Source organism: Notolabrus celidotus, chromosome 21 (genome assembly GCF_009762535.1).
Source record: "Notolabrus celidotus isolate fNotCel1 chromosome 21, fNotCel1.pri, whole genome shotgun sequence".
NCBI lineage: Eukaryota > Metazoa > Chordata > Actinopteri > Labriformes > Labridae > Notolabrus > Notolabrus celidotus.
This window is the reverse complement of record NC_048292.1, coordinates 22391657-22409070: the sequence shown is the minus strand read 5'-3', so window position 1 is coordinate 22409070 and position 17414 is coordinate 22391657. Positions and strand designations below refer to the sequence as shown.

The 17414-nt window shown below is 41.0% G+C and overlaps 1 long non-coding RNA gene across 1 annotated transcript in view; it reads left to right on the top strand.

The window, feature by feature from the left end:
- Positions 1-15211, top strand: part of LOC117804986 — a 46323-nt gene extending 31112 nt beyond the window's left edge. Inside the window, exon 2 of the long non-coding RNA XR_004629311.1 lies at positions 14513-15211. This is a non-coding gene — a long non-coding RNA (uncharacterized LOC117804986). The remainder of the gene's footprint in view (positions 1-14512) is intronic.
- The last annotated feature ends 2203 nt before the right edge of the window (positions 15212-17414 follow it).

The window sequence follows — 17414 nt, the reverse complement described above, 5'->3', positions numbered from 1 at the left end:
TTATAACACCGAGCTTTTCAGACAGAATAAATCCTGAGCTCTTCCTGACACATTACCTTAATCTCATCTTCATCAGTGAAAACGTTTTGCCTTTAATCATTTCTGCTCTGCATGCCTCCCTGTTACAGTGAGTCTGATGATTTTCCTAAATTCAGTCTGTCAGCTTTGCCTTGACCTCCCTCACAAACGTTTCTCAGAGGGCCAAGACCTTTTCAGATTTATTTTTGTCTCTCTGAGGCTGAAGAAAAAGCGACTCAGTGGATTTCTGAATATAAATGCATTCAATCTGACAAGAACAGGGTTTTGGTGTTGTGCTGACAAAGACCCAGAAGAACATTTGACCTACCTGAGAGGTGAATATGAAAATAATCTGCAGTGCATCTGAAAAATAGCACACAAGAGCATCTTTAGTACATATGAGGTGGTTGGTTGGTTGGTTGGTTGGTTGGTTGGTTGGTTGTTTGGTTGGTTGGTTGGTTGGTTGGTTGGTTGGTTGGTTGGTTGGTTGGTTGGTTGGTTGGTTGGTTGGTTGGCTTGTTGGTTGGTTGACTGGAAGGATGGATAGATAGATGAACAGCATTGATGGTCCATTTTTCCTGGTATGAGAATTTGAAATGACTTAAATTTGTATTTTATTTAAGGGAATTTTCTGTGGATGTTTTTTAAATAGAAAAATAAAATACAGGACTGTTTTGCCATTCCCTGAGTTAGAAAAAAATATACAAAAAGCATCACAAATTGTATAATTATGTAAGAAAGAAATTACTAAAAATTGCAAAAACAGTAAATTAAAGGTGCAAGCAAGGATTGGAGAGAAGCAGTTCTGTATGTAAACAATTGTATTGCACCTGAGCATCATTGCAGCTGTGTTCTTTGACGTGTTATTTCTACTAGTCTGTAGATCAGTAGAATACTGGGATACAATCAGAGGGTGGTGTGTATTGCATCATCTGCATGGACATGAATATGCTTTTTCATGCAAAAGAAGAAGAGAGAAAGAAAACAGAGAAGCTCTGTAGGGATACTAGTTATAAAGTGATTACCCTTTAATGTTGTTTAATGTCAAAGAAAGAAAGGACTTTATTTATGTGTAATATTCCTGTAAGAGTTGGCTTCTGGATGAGTTTGTATCCAAAGGCGTTGTTGTATTAACGGATAAAATGACTTAAGAAGGTTCCTTTCTTTAAGAAGCATTTGAAGTGAAATCCAAATAAATACTTCTGACATTGTTTATCCTCTGTAAACAAATATTTTCAATCTACAGATCTCTCTAAGTTTTGTTGTGGCTCTTTCATCCATTATGGATCACATATTTTCATATGGCCGAATAAACAAGTGAATTCTTTACTTAGATTACTCACATTGTGCAGCCTGGACAGAGATCTGAGTTCAGAGGATTTGAGAAAGGAAAGCAAGAAAACAGGAGAGGAAGTGTGTGTGTGTGTGTGTGTGTGTGTGTGTGTGTGTGTGTGTGTGTGTGTGTGTGTGTGTGTGTGTCTGTGTGTGTCTGTGTGTGTGTCTATGTGTGTGTGTGTGTGTCTGTGTGTGTGTCTGTGTGTGTCTGTGTGTGTCTTTGTGTGTGTGTCTGTGTGTGCCTAAAGCTAACCTAAATGTGGTATACACACCCACCTCCCTCCACCTTCGGCACACTGCGCAGGGAGCTTGTCCATCCTTTCCACTAGAATTCTGGAGCAGACATAGTTGAAGTATTTAAAGCGGCAGCAGGCCGGAGCTACATCCATCAAACTGCCAGAGAGAGTAAATACAGCAGCTCCACACTCGGCTCGTAGGCAGCTGTGTTTTACAGAGTGAAGCTGTGCCAGGCCAACAAGTGACTCCTGAGCAGGAAAATAACACTCACACAGAGCAGGTAGACCGAGAGAGACACAAAGAAGCATGAAGAACACAGAAAAGCTGTTATAACACTGACCTTTGAGGGAGGATGATACAGAGGAGCAGGTGAGTCGGAAAGAGATGTACCATTACAGACGGTTAGGAGCGGACATCTGTGTCAAGAGAGGGATGAAATATTGATATAAGCTTTATAGTGTGGTTGACTTTGAGTTTCTGCTTTGTATGCAGAGGTAAATGAAATACCACTTTACTTAAAAATGTACATTATTTATCTATCTTATTTATCTCTCTACAAAAGCAGTGTTGTGGTACTGAAGCCTATGAGTCAGTCCTGAGTCCAACTTGTGTCCTAATTTTCAGGATGTGACTCAAATTACGCCGGACTTCAACCAGATCTGCTGCGGTCCGGCTGCATGATCTCTCGTCCGTCAGCACCCACTGGTTGCGTTTTCAGAATGCAGCACGGAGCAGGAGCGCTGGACAACTGGAGTCATGTAATTCCTGAATCAAGGATTCTCCTCCTCCTCTCCTCATCCATGTTGTGTTTCTGGTCCTCTGAAAACCTCTGACCTGTTGACTCCAGGCCTGGCTCCGCTCATCATGATGGTTTGTTGTTGTAGTTAAGTGAAATACGATCTGGTGATAACACAGAGTGTTTAATTCTGAAAATTAACCGGATGTTTTCATTTTGTTTTGGTGCCTGACTTCCTGTCCCGCTCCATCTGCTCTGTTGAGATTGATGCGTCGTGCTCTGGCATCCGTCAAAAAAAGAAGTCTTGCATTCTCTTTGATGCATACTTGAATCAGTAGCAACATCTAGAGCAGCATGCATGATCATGGGGACTGTGTCTTGAAAGAGAAGCAGCCTTCAGAGTAGGATTGTGTGGGAAGAGAAAAGTTAAAACTGGCTGTGGCTGAAAAAGGAATCAGAGCTCTTCTGGCCCTGACGTGATGCCAGGGAGGCCTGCACAGTATAGCTTGTGGTCATATTGTGATGGCTCCAAGCTTTTACATGAGTTTAGTAAGATTGGGTTTGAATGTCCAGATAATTTTTATTTCTCATCTTTGCTCAAGTGATCTGACACGCTTTGCTAATCCAGTGTGAGGGACCAAGCCTTTGATCTAGGACACATCTGCACATGCAACCCACTCCCAAATGAGGCTTGGGTCTTATTTGCAATTATTGCTTTCCATTTGTACGTGTTGCTTTCCAGACTTCCTGAAATTTATCAGGATTTAATCTTCATCCAAACCAGAACGAGCAACCGGAACATAAGTCTGTAGAAAATGTAAATTCAGATGATTGAGTCTGAGTTTTGTTTCACAGAAGTTGGCATCAACAGAGGTCACGTCAGACAGGTTCTGTTACCACCTGTTGTTGGTTTGATGGAAGATTCACATAAATAGAAAATACAACATATATTTTATCATCCTGTATAGATTTTTATGGATGAAAACTTGAGTTTCTCAGAGAAAGACACCGTGGATGTACCACAGCTGCTTCTGCATTCACTCCGCTTCCTCAAAGTGTCAGGAGTTGCTTGGCAACAGGCACAGAGGTGAACTTCAGTGTCAAAATAGTGGCATCACAAAAGCGGAGAAGCCAACCTCTCTGTATGCCATGATGACTCTGATCTGCAGGGTTTGAATAAAAACAACAAAAACACAAAGCAGCTGCAAACCAACAAGGCAGCTTCACCCTGAACACTGCAGAGATTACTCCGAGAGCCGATGAAAAATGAATGAAGAAGATCAGGCGGAGTTTTCTGGAAGAATGCTTTTTGAGTTCTTGGTGGAGGCGGTTTCGGATTTGCCTTGCATGTATTTATGAGAACAGTTAGAGAGTTTTGAATATATTAACCAGCCTGGATTCTGAGAATGATACAGTTACACGAAGGTAGAGTCAAGACCCTGCTTTGTAAGCCACATAGAGGTCTTAGTGTGTCGGTGTTTGTAGTGAAGTCAGAGTCCTAAACTTTCCAGTTTTGCAAAAGTAATGAACTGTTTGTGTTAGCTGTTATCTCAAGTGATTCTGACTGTAGTTCTCGTCACAACGACACAGACACAGGAAAGTTCTTTAAAACGGGCGTTTAATTCTGGAGCGGTCTTGTGGAGCACCAAGACTCTGAGAGAACTGTAATCAGTGCAAACGAAGTACAAATTATCATCACATTGTACATTCTACATATCATAATAAAGTAGATACAAAAATATTCTTAGTACAATCATTAATAAAGTGCATTTTCATAATCTAAAATAAAAAACCTTGTTGGCCACATGTCGGGAGAAGAGGTTCCTGATTCTTTAATGTCTTTCGCAGTTTTCTTAAACTCTTAATTTGCATGACCGCAAAGTATGGGAGTTAACGAGCAAATGCCTTTGCATGCAGTCCATCCCTAAACTCCGTCATAGTGGAACCAAAAACCTGGAACTTAAGTTCCACTTATTAAACGTAATTATTTATTGCCTTTTAACCTTTTAACTCTTCTTACATTAACTCTTATTTATTTATTAATTAATTAATTAATTTATTTATTTATTCAAAACATGAAACTATTTATAACTTTAAAAATATGGAACAAATTAAAGTAACAGCACTTGCACTAACAATAATTTAAGGTGTCTCAGGCCTGAAACTCATTCAGTCTCGTCACCTAGCCTGGAGGTTTACGATGAACTCTTGTCAGAAAATCAAGACAATATTTTCTCTTTTTCAAGGATAAAATAAAATATGATGTGCATTGTTTCTTTTTTTTTTTAGTTATATTTTTTTTGCCATTTTTGCCTTTATTGAAAGGACGGCTGAAGAGAAACTGGAAATGTGGGGAGCAGAGAGCAGGAGGAAGACGAGGCCAAGAATTGAACCAACTGAACCTTCTGTTCTTGTAATCGACTCATTGAAATGCTTTGTAAACAACATTTTCCATCTGCATGAAATCAGTCAATAAAAAACAAACTTCTTATACACTTAGGATGATCACAGCTATCAAAAAGTGCATCAACACAAAGCTGTAACTTCTTTGTCCAGCTGTTCGCTCCCTCTTGATTTAACAGAACGCTGTTTTGTAGAGATATCCGGTTAACATTTTTGCATCTAAGCACCATCTAAGCATCTAAGCACCAGCTCTAATACTTCAGCTTGGGTATCAGCTGATCAGAGAAACCTTCCAAAACCTTCCGAAAGGAAAAAGGTTGTTGCTTCCAACTTTGAATAAATGTGCCATGATTTCTACTTTCAAATCTTTTATTATGTCCTCACTTAATTCACTGAAGCGATCCTCACAAGACAGAACAAGTTACAGGTAACAGGAGCAGCTGGATGCTTGGCGTCTCCTTACGTCCTTGGATGACGTATTATTTTTTAAATGCAAACCGCTGTCTGTTTACATTTTCTGCTGCTCTGTGCTACCTCCCTAACTACGCGTTACCTGCTTTGTTTTATTTCTGCACATCGTCCCTGTTAGATGCTATTCATCTTTCTTGGTACGATAAGTGAAATCCTCAAAGCCACGTTGGTCTACGACCTGAGCAAAGGGATGAATCTTGCTTATTGAAAGTGATAATCTGGTGTGATGTAAGAACTTAACTTTGTTTGGATGTGTCCACTCTGCAGGATTTAGATTTGCAGAATAGTTTTGTGTTGAAGCATTTTTGTCAAACTGATGACTCCTGAGTAAGTGTTGAAATTCTTAGAGACAGTTTATTTTGACCAACAAAAATCAAAACTCACATTTGGATCATTTCTTATTCTCTCACTCCAAAATAATTAAAATAGTCCCATCACCCCATCTCAACATAATGAACACAAGCTTTTTCAGCTCGCTCCTTCACAGATCCACCGACTATCTCCAGGAAAAAACAGAGGTTTAAAAACCATGCAGAGTCAATGTGAAGCCACTGTATGCTGCTCATAAAAAAAAGTCTTTATGTTGCCTCCATGGAGGCCGTGACATATTGAATTTGAGTTGTTAACCTTTAGTTGAAGGTGGTGAGATTTTCTCTTGCAGCACAAAGACTCGTCCTTGGAGCCTTCAGCAGAACTCCATCCTTAGAAAATCGTGTCTTTTCATCTCATCTGTGCCGAGCTGCTGAATGGAAGTCCTTTCAGTCATCCTTGCATGCAAACACACACGCTCGCTGTGAATCGGACATTTTGATGGCACATTTCAATGAGGACAGGCAGAGATCAAGATAGGACACCGGACAAATGACCGTCCTGGTCAGCTGCTCAGAATGACGGATGAGATGCTCAAACATTTGACCCGAGCTGATCAATCAGATCAAACACGGAGCCATTCCTCATCATTTGTCATTCCAAAGAAAGAAACATCATATGTCATCTAATCTGACAACCAGCAGGCCTCATTCATCATCTGCTCTATGTTTGGTGCCATCTTCTCCCAAAAAGAGAAGATGATTGTGCAGATCAGAAACTTAAAACAACATAATCTGGGTCATGATCGTCCAAATGTCAGCCTCGGCAGAAGCTCCTGAATGGGAATCCGTCTGCAGGGAGAAACGTAGCGTTTGAAGCCGATGGCTGGGCGCATAACCTTCCTCCCTTCTGCTAACCTGATGGGAGTCATTACTGCGGATTGACATATGGGGAAGCTATGCTTCAGGAGGAAGCCATCTGGCACAACGTTCACTGGCAAGCCTTCACATTTACAGCTCACAAGACGGCCTTTTTATATCCGGGGAAATCATTTTCCCATTGGCTGCTTCACGTCACCTGTACCTATACCTGCATGTAGTAATCAGAGACATTTACATACAAGGATCAGGTCCCAATGAACAACTCAGCGTCATCATGTTTGCAGTGTTTACAAATTGCTGTATCATGGTGTTGCATGGCATGTTGTAAAGGCCTTTGAAATGTGCTGAGTCAGTTTGAGCTGGGTGCGATGTCATGCAAAGAGAGCAACCTTTTTTCAATTTCAGGAGGACGATTCTTGTGTTGATAAAGTCTTTCAACATGTATATTCTCCTGATCTCAATAAACAGACTCTACCAAGATAACACAAACTCTCCTTAGACAGGGGACCAGGTTTTGGCGTTAGTAGCGTTCAGATTTATGGTTAAGTATTTCTGGGGTTCCTCTTCCATAATGATGATTTTGAGAACATTTTTTTGGCGCTTTTGGACCATCACTTGGAAGTTTGCTGCATTTCTGCAGCTGAAAAGGGTATCCACTTTGTGTCATCACCTTCTGTAGCATTACACCAATTGTATATTTTGCTACTACCACACCTCAAAACATTCATTATGCAGATCTTGCAAGTAGCCATAGAATTGTATTCTATTCTTTAGTTCTGGCCACTGAAGTTGGCATATCAAACGTTGATTACTTCCAAAATGCTGGCTTTGTTGTTCAGATGAGAACCAGTGCAAACTAGTTTGAGCAAACAATATAATTTGCCTTTGTGCTTAAGTCTGTTTTATTGATGCCTTCCATTAGTTCTGCATGCCTTGCAAAATAATAACGTCACACATCTCTGTCACATTAGGAAAAACTGGAAGGAGGAGCTAAGTGGAAACACAAAGATTTAATCATCAAAAGAACAAAAGAGTTTTAACAAAAACTTACTTAAATAGAAGTCCACAAAAGAAAACACTCGGGTATCCCGGTATTACCAATACAATATAAACAGGGATAAGACAGAAGGTGAATCTGCTAAATAAAACGCTAAATCAAAGAAAAAGTACATAAAAGAAAGTACAAAAGAAAGCAACTCATGAAAATCATGAGAGGCAGTCAGCACAAACTAGAACCAAGAAGTCGAGGAAGTAATCATGGTGGACAGGACACGGCAGAGGTCTAAAATGTGGCTTGATTTTATGCAGTAATGAGAAAAAAAGGCGCCAACGTGCAATGTCTGTGTGATGTCAAACACCAGCAGCATGCTGAAACGTGTCAACCCGGCACGGCATTAATTATCAGGAGTGCTTCGTGTTTGGTGCTCTTTTTTCAATATGATGACAAAGTATAGTCATAAAATATCTCTTTAATGAAAACACAAAAAAAAACGTTGTGAGATGTTTTTAATAGCTGTTGCGATTGGATCGAGACCAGGATTTGATTGGATCGTCTCTTGAGTTCAGCCAAAATTTAATGTTCTAGAAACACTGAACCCACAGCTCGATGGAAACAGATGGATGGGCGCTCCAAAGTATAACTGTCTTAACTTGTTCTTTTTTAAATCACGTCACAGAACGATCAGTGGTTGCTTTTTTAAGTTGATAGGCTCATTATCGTTAAAAGCTAAAATTAAGACGACGGGCAATAATAGATGAAACTCTGAATTTTAACAACGCTGTCAGAGATGATGGAGAAGAGAAAGTCATAAGACTCAGACTCAAAGCTAATTCAAAAGAGTCTGAATGTCTGCATAATGACTGAAGAAGAAAGCACAATCATACTAATTATAACGCTGAATAAACAGCTGTGTTACATATTCATACGACGTGAGACAGATATTTCAGAGGGGCTGGTTCGGCTGTTGCTGGGTAAAACTCAGAGGCTCAAACGCTCTCAGTGTCACCTCCAGAGTTCCAGGAAAATCAAAACCTGCAGGAATCAGGGTCAGAGAGGATGTTTGTGTCCACGCATGGGCTCGTATCATAAAACAACACTCTGTGGATAATAAAGAAGTGTGTTCTAGTGTGGTCTGTGTTTTCTCTGTTTGACGAGCAGAGGTTAGACTCTCCTTCACGCTGCGCTCCTTCCATTCAACTCGACCCAATTCTTCACTGCCATCCTATTACAGACATGATCGACCATGCTGGACTTAAACGTCTGAGTGGAGACACGGCACAAACAGAGCTTCAAGCAAACACATGAAGAGGAAACTTATACATGTCAGAAGGTGAGATATAAATTCCTCTGCCTCTCCTCCTGGTTGAAGTTTTTGTGTGATCAGGAGGAGAATCACGACGCGCTCCAGCTCAGCAGTTGGTGTTTATGACTGCGGAGTAAACACAGCACTCATTGAGTAGAGCCCACACACCTGGTCAGTGTGAGGAAAGTAAAACCTGGCAGATGGTTTCTGACGGCTGCTTTTGTCCTTTCTTACTCAACACAGCTGCTGCAGGGTGATTCTGTTGCAGAGCCTTAAGAGCATGCACATAGTTTCAAACCTGGGACCAGGATTTTATTTTTACAAAGCTGTAAAGACTGCAAATAAATTCCTGGAGATGTTCCTGATCAACGCACGTCCTCTTAAGGGTCTTGTTTTTGTGATTGGTTGTTATTCTGCGCGTCTGAAAGAAAGGATCGGTTCAGAGAGAGGCCTTCTGTCTTGAGCAGAGATGTTCCTGTTGGACTCCAAGTAAATCCCAACAAACCATGAACCTTATATTTAGGCCTCCATCCAGCAGGTAAAGTACAAGCATGCTGGATGAGAAAGCATTAGTTGTTAGCTTAAAATAATAGATAATATTCATTCAGACTTTGTGATTTATCGTGCTGCTCTGCTTTGCTGTTTGGATCCAACACAATACTTTTGTAACAGACAAAAACACAATCAGAACTTGTTTGAGTCACACTCTGCTTCCTTGTTCTTCAAGGTAAAATAATTGTTGTTTTCAATGAAGCCTGGCTGCTTTGAATAGAGAGTTATAAACTCTGTTTAATGGATTCTAAGAAAGCCTCTAAGTCTTCGAGAAGGTTGTGTCTGTATGGATCATCTCAGTAAAGTTTTCAAACTTCTTCTACAAAAGCTTTTCAAAAGTTCTGTGCTTTTGTTCCTCCTGAAATGATATAAAAAATCATAGTAGTCAAAAAAAGGAAGGAAGAACTGACGACTTAACTCTTCAGTCTGAAGAGGAAAAGTCAAACAGTCCTCACTTTGAATATTTTAACTGTGAGACTAATACAATGCAAAAGCTATTTAAGGTAATGCTGTATGAAGATAAGCAAATGTCACCCTGGTAATACAAGACAACACTGATTTAGATTTGCAGCATTTAAGATCAGTTTACATCCCTCCTCCACCCCAGCTCCTCCTTTCTGCTGTGTCTGATTTTACCAGTGTCATATATATAGGCCCGATGTTCCCTGCGAGCTGAAGAGAGGGAGGCAAGGACGACGTGCTGGTATTGAGGTGCAAGGTAAGAAAAGACGACATCGACCTGTCCTTCTACCCACCGTTATGGGGAATGTAAGATCTATTTACGATAAGGTGGACGAGCTAACCCAGCACCAGAGGGAATACTGGCAGAGTAGCATCATGCTAACAGAGCTAACACCGGACACGAACGCCACATTGGATGGATTAAACCTGCTGTGGGTGGACAGGATACAAGAGAGCAAGACTGAACACACTGGTGAAGAAGGCCAGCTCAGTCCTGGACCCTGTGGAGGTGGTGGCTGACAGGAGGATTATGGCCAATCTGTCATCTTTGATGAACATTTCTTTTTTTAGATATATTCTGATAGATTAGACATATATTGACATAGAGTGGTCCAGAGCTCCTATGTTTGTAAAAGCGTCTTGAGATAATGTTTGTTGTGATTTGGCGCTATACAAATAAAGATTGATTGATTGATTGATTGATTGATTGATTGATATGAATCATCACTGATGCTCGCTCTGTTCTGTACCCCGGGGGTCTTTGCTGCTGCTCTCCCTGCCTTTGCTTTTCATGTCTGCACATGACATACTGGAAGCTAAGTAATTCTCATTAATTTCTTTAAATTGCAGGTCTTAAATTAGCGGAAATAACAACATCATGAAGTAGATTTGTGAAAAGTAAAAATGCACATTTTGTCAGGTCCATCTTGAGAGAAAAGAAAGAACTTTTCAAATGTTTCTGATGTATTGCAATAAATCTAAACACTGCTTCATACAACGTCATCAGATTCAGCAACAAGTTGAATTTGAGCTCAAACATGATGTTGTTTACACTCGCATGCAGACATCTGTTCTTTATAAATCACTGTCAGATTACCCCTTATGGAAACAATGATGTCCATACGTAAAGTTGATCCAATCCAGTTCTTCTTCTGAAAGCTGTTTGGATTTTCAAGTCTTTTTCACGTATTTGTAACCTTTTGAACAACGTGGCCTGAGAGATAAAAACATGTAAAATATGTCTATAAGAAATGCAGGTAAGAGACGGCCTTTAAACCAAGACATATTAAAGTAGGACGGACTCTTTCTTCTGGACTGTAGGTGAAGTCTGTCTGCCTTCGAGAAGCCTTGGACTGAGCTGTGTTGGGGGAAGACGGGGGAGGGTAGGGACGACGGTGTTACCTCGTCCTTATATTGCCTGGCCTCCTTTTTCTCAGCAGAATGAAGTAATTCATCTTAGGTGAAAACCTGCCCTCAGATGCCTCTTTTTCTTTCTCCATCACTGCAATGTGTCTCTGTTTCAGGTCTGTGATGGTGGAGCTTTGTATGATTGTGTGTGTGTATATATATATATACATATACATATATATATATATATATATATATATATATATATATATATATATATATATATATAGATGGCGGATAGAATGAGAGCCGCAGATACGATCTCTGCAGCGATACACTCCGCCGTGTCTTTAATTCAGGCTGCTTGGGCCTTTGCCCCCCATTTGCCCTTCAAACAGCATCTCTCCTCTCATAGATCACCATGGCAACAGGGCACACACTCAGGACAAAGCAGCAGAGGATCTGAAAAGGATTACATAAGAGAAATTTAGACGAGGGTGGGTGTGGTATTAAAATCAACTCCTGACAGGCAGGATTAGGATTGATTAAACAGCAGCTCACTCTTATTCCTTCATACTAATCTTATTCATCTCTTTATTATTTTATTATCAGACTTGATTTTAAAGAATAACTTGAAGCTCACTCAAAGAACAGCCTTGAAAGTTGTAAACTGGAGCCGTCATGAGTAATGATTCATCCTGAGAAGAGAGCGCTACTTAACCCAGCTCCTCTCTAAAAGGTGCAGCGATGATAAACTCTAAAGCTCTAATTCTTTGTCTTTAGATTTTTGTTGTGTTTATTACCAAGCGGTTATCTCTAAACTCGTATCTCTGCAGCTGTTTTGTCAGCGCTCGGTGTAGGTCAGAGGTCAAAATCTGAGAAATCTGCTCCGTGATCCGGGCTTTGACTTTGACATGTGCCCGAGATGCAGCAGGGCAGAGGATGACAGCTCACATCAGCATCACTTCTACTCAGTGACATGACCTCAGCTCCATTTTGTCAGAGCTTGTGTTTTTGCAAATACCCTTTATTTGTTTTGCTGTAACTGAAGAGTCCGACATTGTACTGGCGATTTGTCGAAGAATAACTGGGAGGAAAGTGGCACAAAAGTTGTTGCCAATCAGTCAGAAGAATAACTAGTAACGGACCCAAATTGCAGCCCTGTGATAGGTTGGCGACCTGTCCAGGGTGTACCCTGCCATCCGCCCGAAGCCAGCTGGGATAGGCTCCAGCCCCCGTGACCCCTAACGGGATAAGCGGTCTAGATAATGGATGGATGGATAAATGGATGGATGGACCCGAATTGCACGTCACACACGAGACGAGTGTTAAATTCAAGCAACATCCTCTGGTGTTGAAAAATGAAGCGAACGTGAAAGTACAAAAAGTACGGTTTCTCAAATGTCTCTTTGAGGTTCACTCCAAAAGCACAAACTATTTAAACCATGGACCTAGTCTCAATGACGTCTCCGATTTCTTGAGCAGGGTTTTGAAGCACATCAATGACGGTAACCATATGAGAATGTTGACTCAAACTAACTTTTGATCAACCTGTAAACATGCAAAGAGGCGGAGCCGAGGTGGGCTTTTAACCTCCTGGTGAACAGCTCCATCACACAAAACTATGCATCACTTTTAGCCACGATGCCGTCAAAACTGATGAGGTATAAAAGATTCACCCCAGCTTCAGACCAAAAACTGTGTTTCTAAACAGCTGTAAACATGTTTAATTCTGGTGTAGAAATAGACATTTCTAAATGAGTTTTAATGGGACTTCCATAGCTTTTGGACACAGCCTCAAGTGGACACTCAAGGAAACACAGGAGGTTTCTGCTAGTCCAAAAGCCAAAGAATCCCTATTAGATAATATGTTAAGATGCCTAATGGCAAATAAACATGTTTACAGCCTGGTTCAAAGACCACTTTTTGGATATGTTGCTCTTTTATGTTTTTATACACACTGTATGGGGCTGATTTGTTTTACATACTGCATCTATTTAGGAAGCATAAAGGCCAGTAGTTGAACATGATTTTTTTTTAAATAGGGGCAGGAGTAGTTGACTGACGGGTGGGCTTGGTGTAGCTGTTCGCCAGGAGGCCGGAAGCTACCTCTTTGTCTTTCTAGCTTGATCCAAAGTTAGTTGAAGTCACCATTTCCAATATTTCACCTACCACCACTAGATTTCAAAACGTCCCTTCAGAAACCAGTGTGACCCCACTGAGACTGTGTCCATGATTTTTACAGTCTATGGCAAAAAACAAGAAGAGTTTAATAACCAGTCCAGGTTTGGTGCACAGGTGAAATAAGTGTGCAGGATGTGAAAAAAATATTATTGGACGTATAAAGGTGTAGTTTGGATGTCTCACTCCTTGAAACCTATGATTCTGTCTCTATGTGTTACAGTGCAAAGAAAAAAACTGTGGGATAAGTCTTTAAAAAGTAATTTAATGCAAACTATTTGGTGTCCAAAGAAAAGAAAACCTACAATGCCAAAAATTAAACCTCTATGCTGACGACATCTTTATATGAGCTGCTAATACTACATTTCCATCACCAAAAATATCAAGTAAAAATCAGTCACATGGCCAGCTAACACACACTGTTAATATATTTGAACCCCAGATGCAGCAGTGTGTGTGCTATCCTTGAGAGAGGACACACATGAACAACAGTATGTGTGTGTTTCTGTTAGATAAGTGCTCCTTAATGTAACATACATGCTGAAGGTGTGATGTCAGATGGATGTGAGATAAGTGCCTGTGTGTACGAGTGTGTGTACGTGTTGGTGTGATGTGTGTCAGATCTCTTACTCCCAACATGACTCTCACTCTCTATCAAGGTTATCAAGCATGCTCTCTGTTGGCAACATGTGTGTACCAGACTGTTTTCAGTGTGCAGCTTTTTCCCTAAATACACAGAAAGTATATCTCCTCTTACCCTCATTTTTTCTAGCAGTGACTTCATGATATAACTTTCTGTCCTTCATATTTGTACCACACTTTTAATTGATTACTTCACAAGGCAAACAGACTCAGCTGTAACTGGGTATGTTTATTAACTTTGAGGTTTGAGCTTGTTTCTGTGCCCAGAGCGGAGAGGAAAGCAGCTTCCCCGTTCACGACCCACTTACCTCAACCAAGGCTTCGTCTGAATCACAGGAAAACTGCAATCATATCATGTATCTCCTCTATTTCAAACCTGTATTTGGCAGACTGCTCCTCAACCTGCACAAAATGTGGACCCATTGTTCAGTGAATGCGCTCCCTCCCACTCGTTTACCCCTCTGTTTCATCTCCCTCTGTCTCTCTTCATTCTCGATTTCACCCATCCAATCGGACTCGTCACGGTCCTTTCAGTCTTTCACTTAGAGTCTGTGTCTGTGTCTCCTCCCGTCCTCCTCCCACATCACCATCAGCTCTGATTCCCTCTTTCCTCTCCCGCTCCTCTCTTCCTTCAGGTGATGCAGCTCTGACCTTGATGAAGATCGGTCCTCATCTCGGGCACAGACCCATCAAAATGTAAATGATGATGGGTAGAGGCAGGAGAGGAATGAGAGCGGGAGTGGGCGCATCGTGTGCCCGATGAGCCGTGCCTCCAGGGGCCGACCAAATCGATCTTTCGAGCGGGCTTCCCAGAAGGCAAATGGCCGAGATCTGATGATGTCATCGCTATCTTCTCTCCTGGCTGGCATGGTTACCCCCGGCACACACAGCAGGTCACACTGGGAGGGTTTAATGGAGATAATAGCAGGTTCTGTGGCAGTGAAACTGTCATCAATGCTGCTTTTTTGTTCCCTTCCTCCATGCTGAAGTAATAATGCGTCTCCATGTTCTCCTGAAAGCCTCAGTGACTTCTTCCCCAGGCTTACTTCCGCCATTTCTGTTTGATCCTACCAATCATCTCTAAAAGTTTCAGACTGAACTAACTGAAGACAGTTTAGGAGGCTTTGAACCACAGTCTTCAATGAGCCAAAACCCGAAGCTGGCATTTTCACAGTTTTTACGGTGAGCAGCACCTTCAACAGCAATTTCGCATTAGAGCGATGGCTTATGTGCAAAATTAAATACTGTTCTAAATGAAATACCAATAAATTAATTGTGCTGTTTTATATCCTACAATTCCAATTTCAAGGTCAAAAATAAACCAATCAGATTAATACAGTTGCGTCCTGAGATTCATTAGTGGGGATCAACTCTGTGAGGCTGAAGCGCTTATTTCACCAGGAACAGGAAGTTGATTTTTAAGGGGGTTAGGATAATTGTACAGTCACCAAATTTGGTAGACCTAAGCTCAGTGAAATACTTAAAAGGATGATATGAGTTTTGTGCAGGCATGGTGAAATTACTCAGTGGCACCCCAAACAACATTTCAGAAAGTCAGCCCCTGCTTTATAAATCTTCAAGAATTACTCATTTTTGCAGGCGTATCGCAAATGACCCTTTAACAGGAGGGAAATAGGTATTTACCTTTTAACTGTCAATTTCTGTAACTCATGGTTTGGTATTCTTTTCTGTTGTGTTCATTGTTGGAAACTGATTTTAGGGCTTTTATTTTGAAGGCAGGTTTTACCACTTACCTACTGCAAACCAGATGTGTTTGCAAGGTGATGGAGAGCGATTGTTGTAATTGTCCAATTCTTAAGTTTTGTAGTTCTTGTTTTCAGTGGAAGGACTGGCTAACACCAAGTGTAGCTAAGAAGTCCCTTTACTGTTTCCCATGCTTTCTTTCTTGCTCATGTAGCTTTGATGCAACAAGGAACTGTGGATCTGAAACATTTATCTGACAGAATTAAAATGCATGAATCCAACACAAGTCACATCAGAACTAGCATGAAGCTATGCTGGGGAAAATCGCCCGTCAACTTGACTAGGGCCACCCAATCGTTAGACAGAGACAGAGTAAGCGGGTAAAGGAAAAAAAACGGGCGGTCACTGTCGAGGAAGAGAGAGAGAGGTAAAGACATTTTATTGTAGTGCTGTTCTGTAACTTAGTGTCTCACATGGTATGTCGCTTTTGCTGCTGCATTAACTATTTATAGGTGTAATGCATTTCTTGGACAACCACCCACCCAATGTGACCACCAGCTGCCACTTTGGATTACAGTCCCCACCTGAACGTATCTTGTATTTTTGTGGCAGTGCAATCTACTGGAAAGAGGCAGCATCAGCTGGATAACTTACTGATAACACAAAATCTTAAAGACACCATGGCTGCTGCACGTTCTGCTGCTGCTGCACCAAGTGACATGACCCACAACCACAATAAGATGTGACAGACTGTTTAGTCCTAGTTTTATTTAAAGGTCCTTCCCTACTTTCCCTGATTGTAACATATATGCACGTGCCAGTCCAAAAACTGTCATATGAGTTGTCTTGTAGTTGTACTGTTTTTAGACTTCATAGTTTCCTGGAAAACATTTAAAAAAAGAATGGCCCTGCACCAAGCAAATACACTGTATTTGAATGGTCACAGATGCAATGCTTTGGCAATTGGTCTGCATGGTTTCAACAAACACATGAGATTGGTAAACACCACTGAGAAAACCTATATCTGTTTTATATCAAACAATGTTATCAGATCCATTGACCTCATAAAATAATGACCGACATAGTCTAAAGTGTATATTTAAAGAGTTTGGTCTGGAGTCGATCTTCTATCCTTCACTCCTCCTTCCTCTCCTGTCCTCTTGGATTTAGTTTTCTTCTCTGAAGAGGTCTAAGAGTCAGAGGCTTCCTGTGTTCTCCTCCTCAATAATCACCCGCCTGCCCTCACCAGAACAGCAGATATATTTTCTCATGATTAAAATTCAAATCTGTGACAAATTTATTCAGCCACCACCTTATCTATCAGAGCACTGTTGACCTCTGTCAGCAACCAGTGCAAACAGATGAAATCAGAGGGGTCGCTATGACTGAGAGGAGCGCTGGAGCAATAATCATGTGAGATCCCTTCAGTCACAGGCGTGGAGAATATGTGCATCATGGCTCGTATGCAATTTATGTCGTTTATGGCCGTTGTTGGTATATACATCTCATCTCATCATTACAATAACATATACGAAAAGGAAGAGCTCTTTGAGGAAGGACGAGGCTCCATAATGTGTCCTCCCCTTATTAAGAAACAGGTCAAAGAGCCCTCTGTGTGTATGTGGAGGATGAATCTATACGTGCTCTGTGGCTTCCTCTGACGCTATAATTGTGCTATTGTTTAATCGAGCTGTGTGACTTTGTTTGTAGGACTTCTCCTTGTGTGTGTATTATAACCTGATTACCATCATCCAGGATTTCTGACGTCAGTCTCTGCTCCTCTCATTAACTACATTGACATATTACTGGTGCTAATAAGAAGGACATGATTTA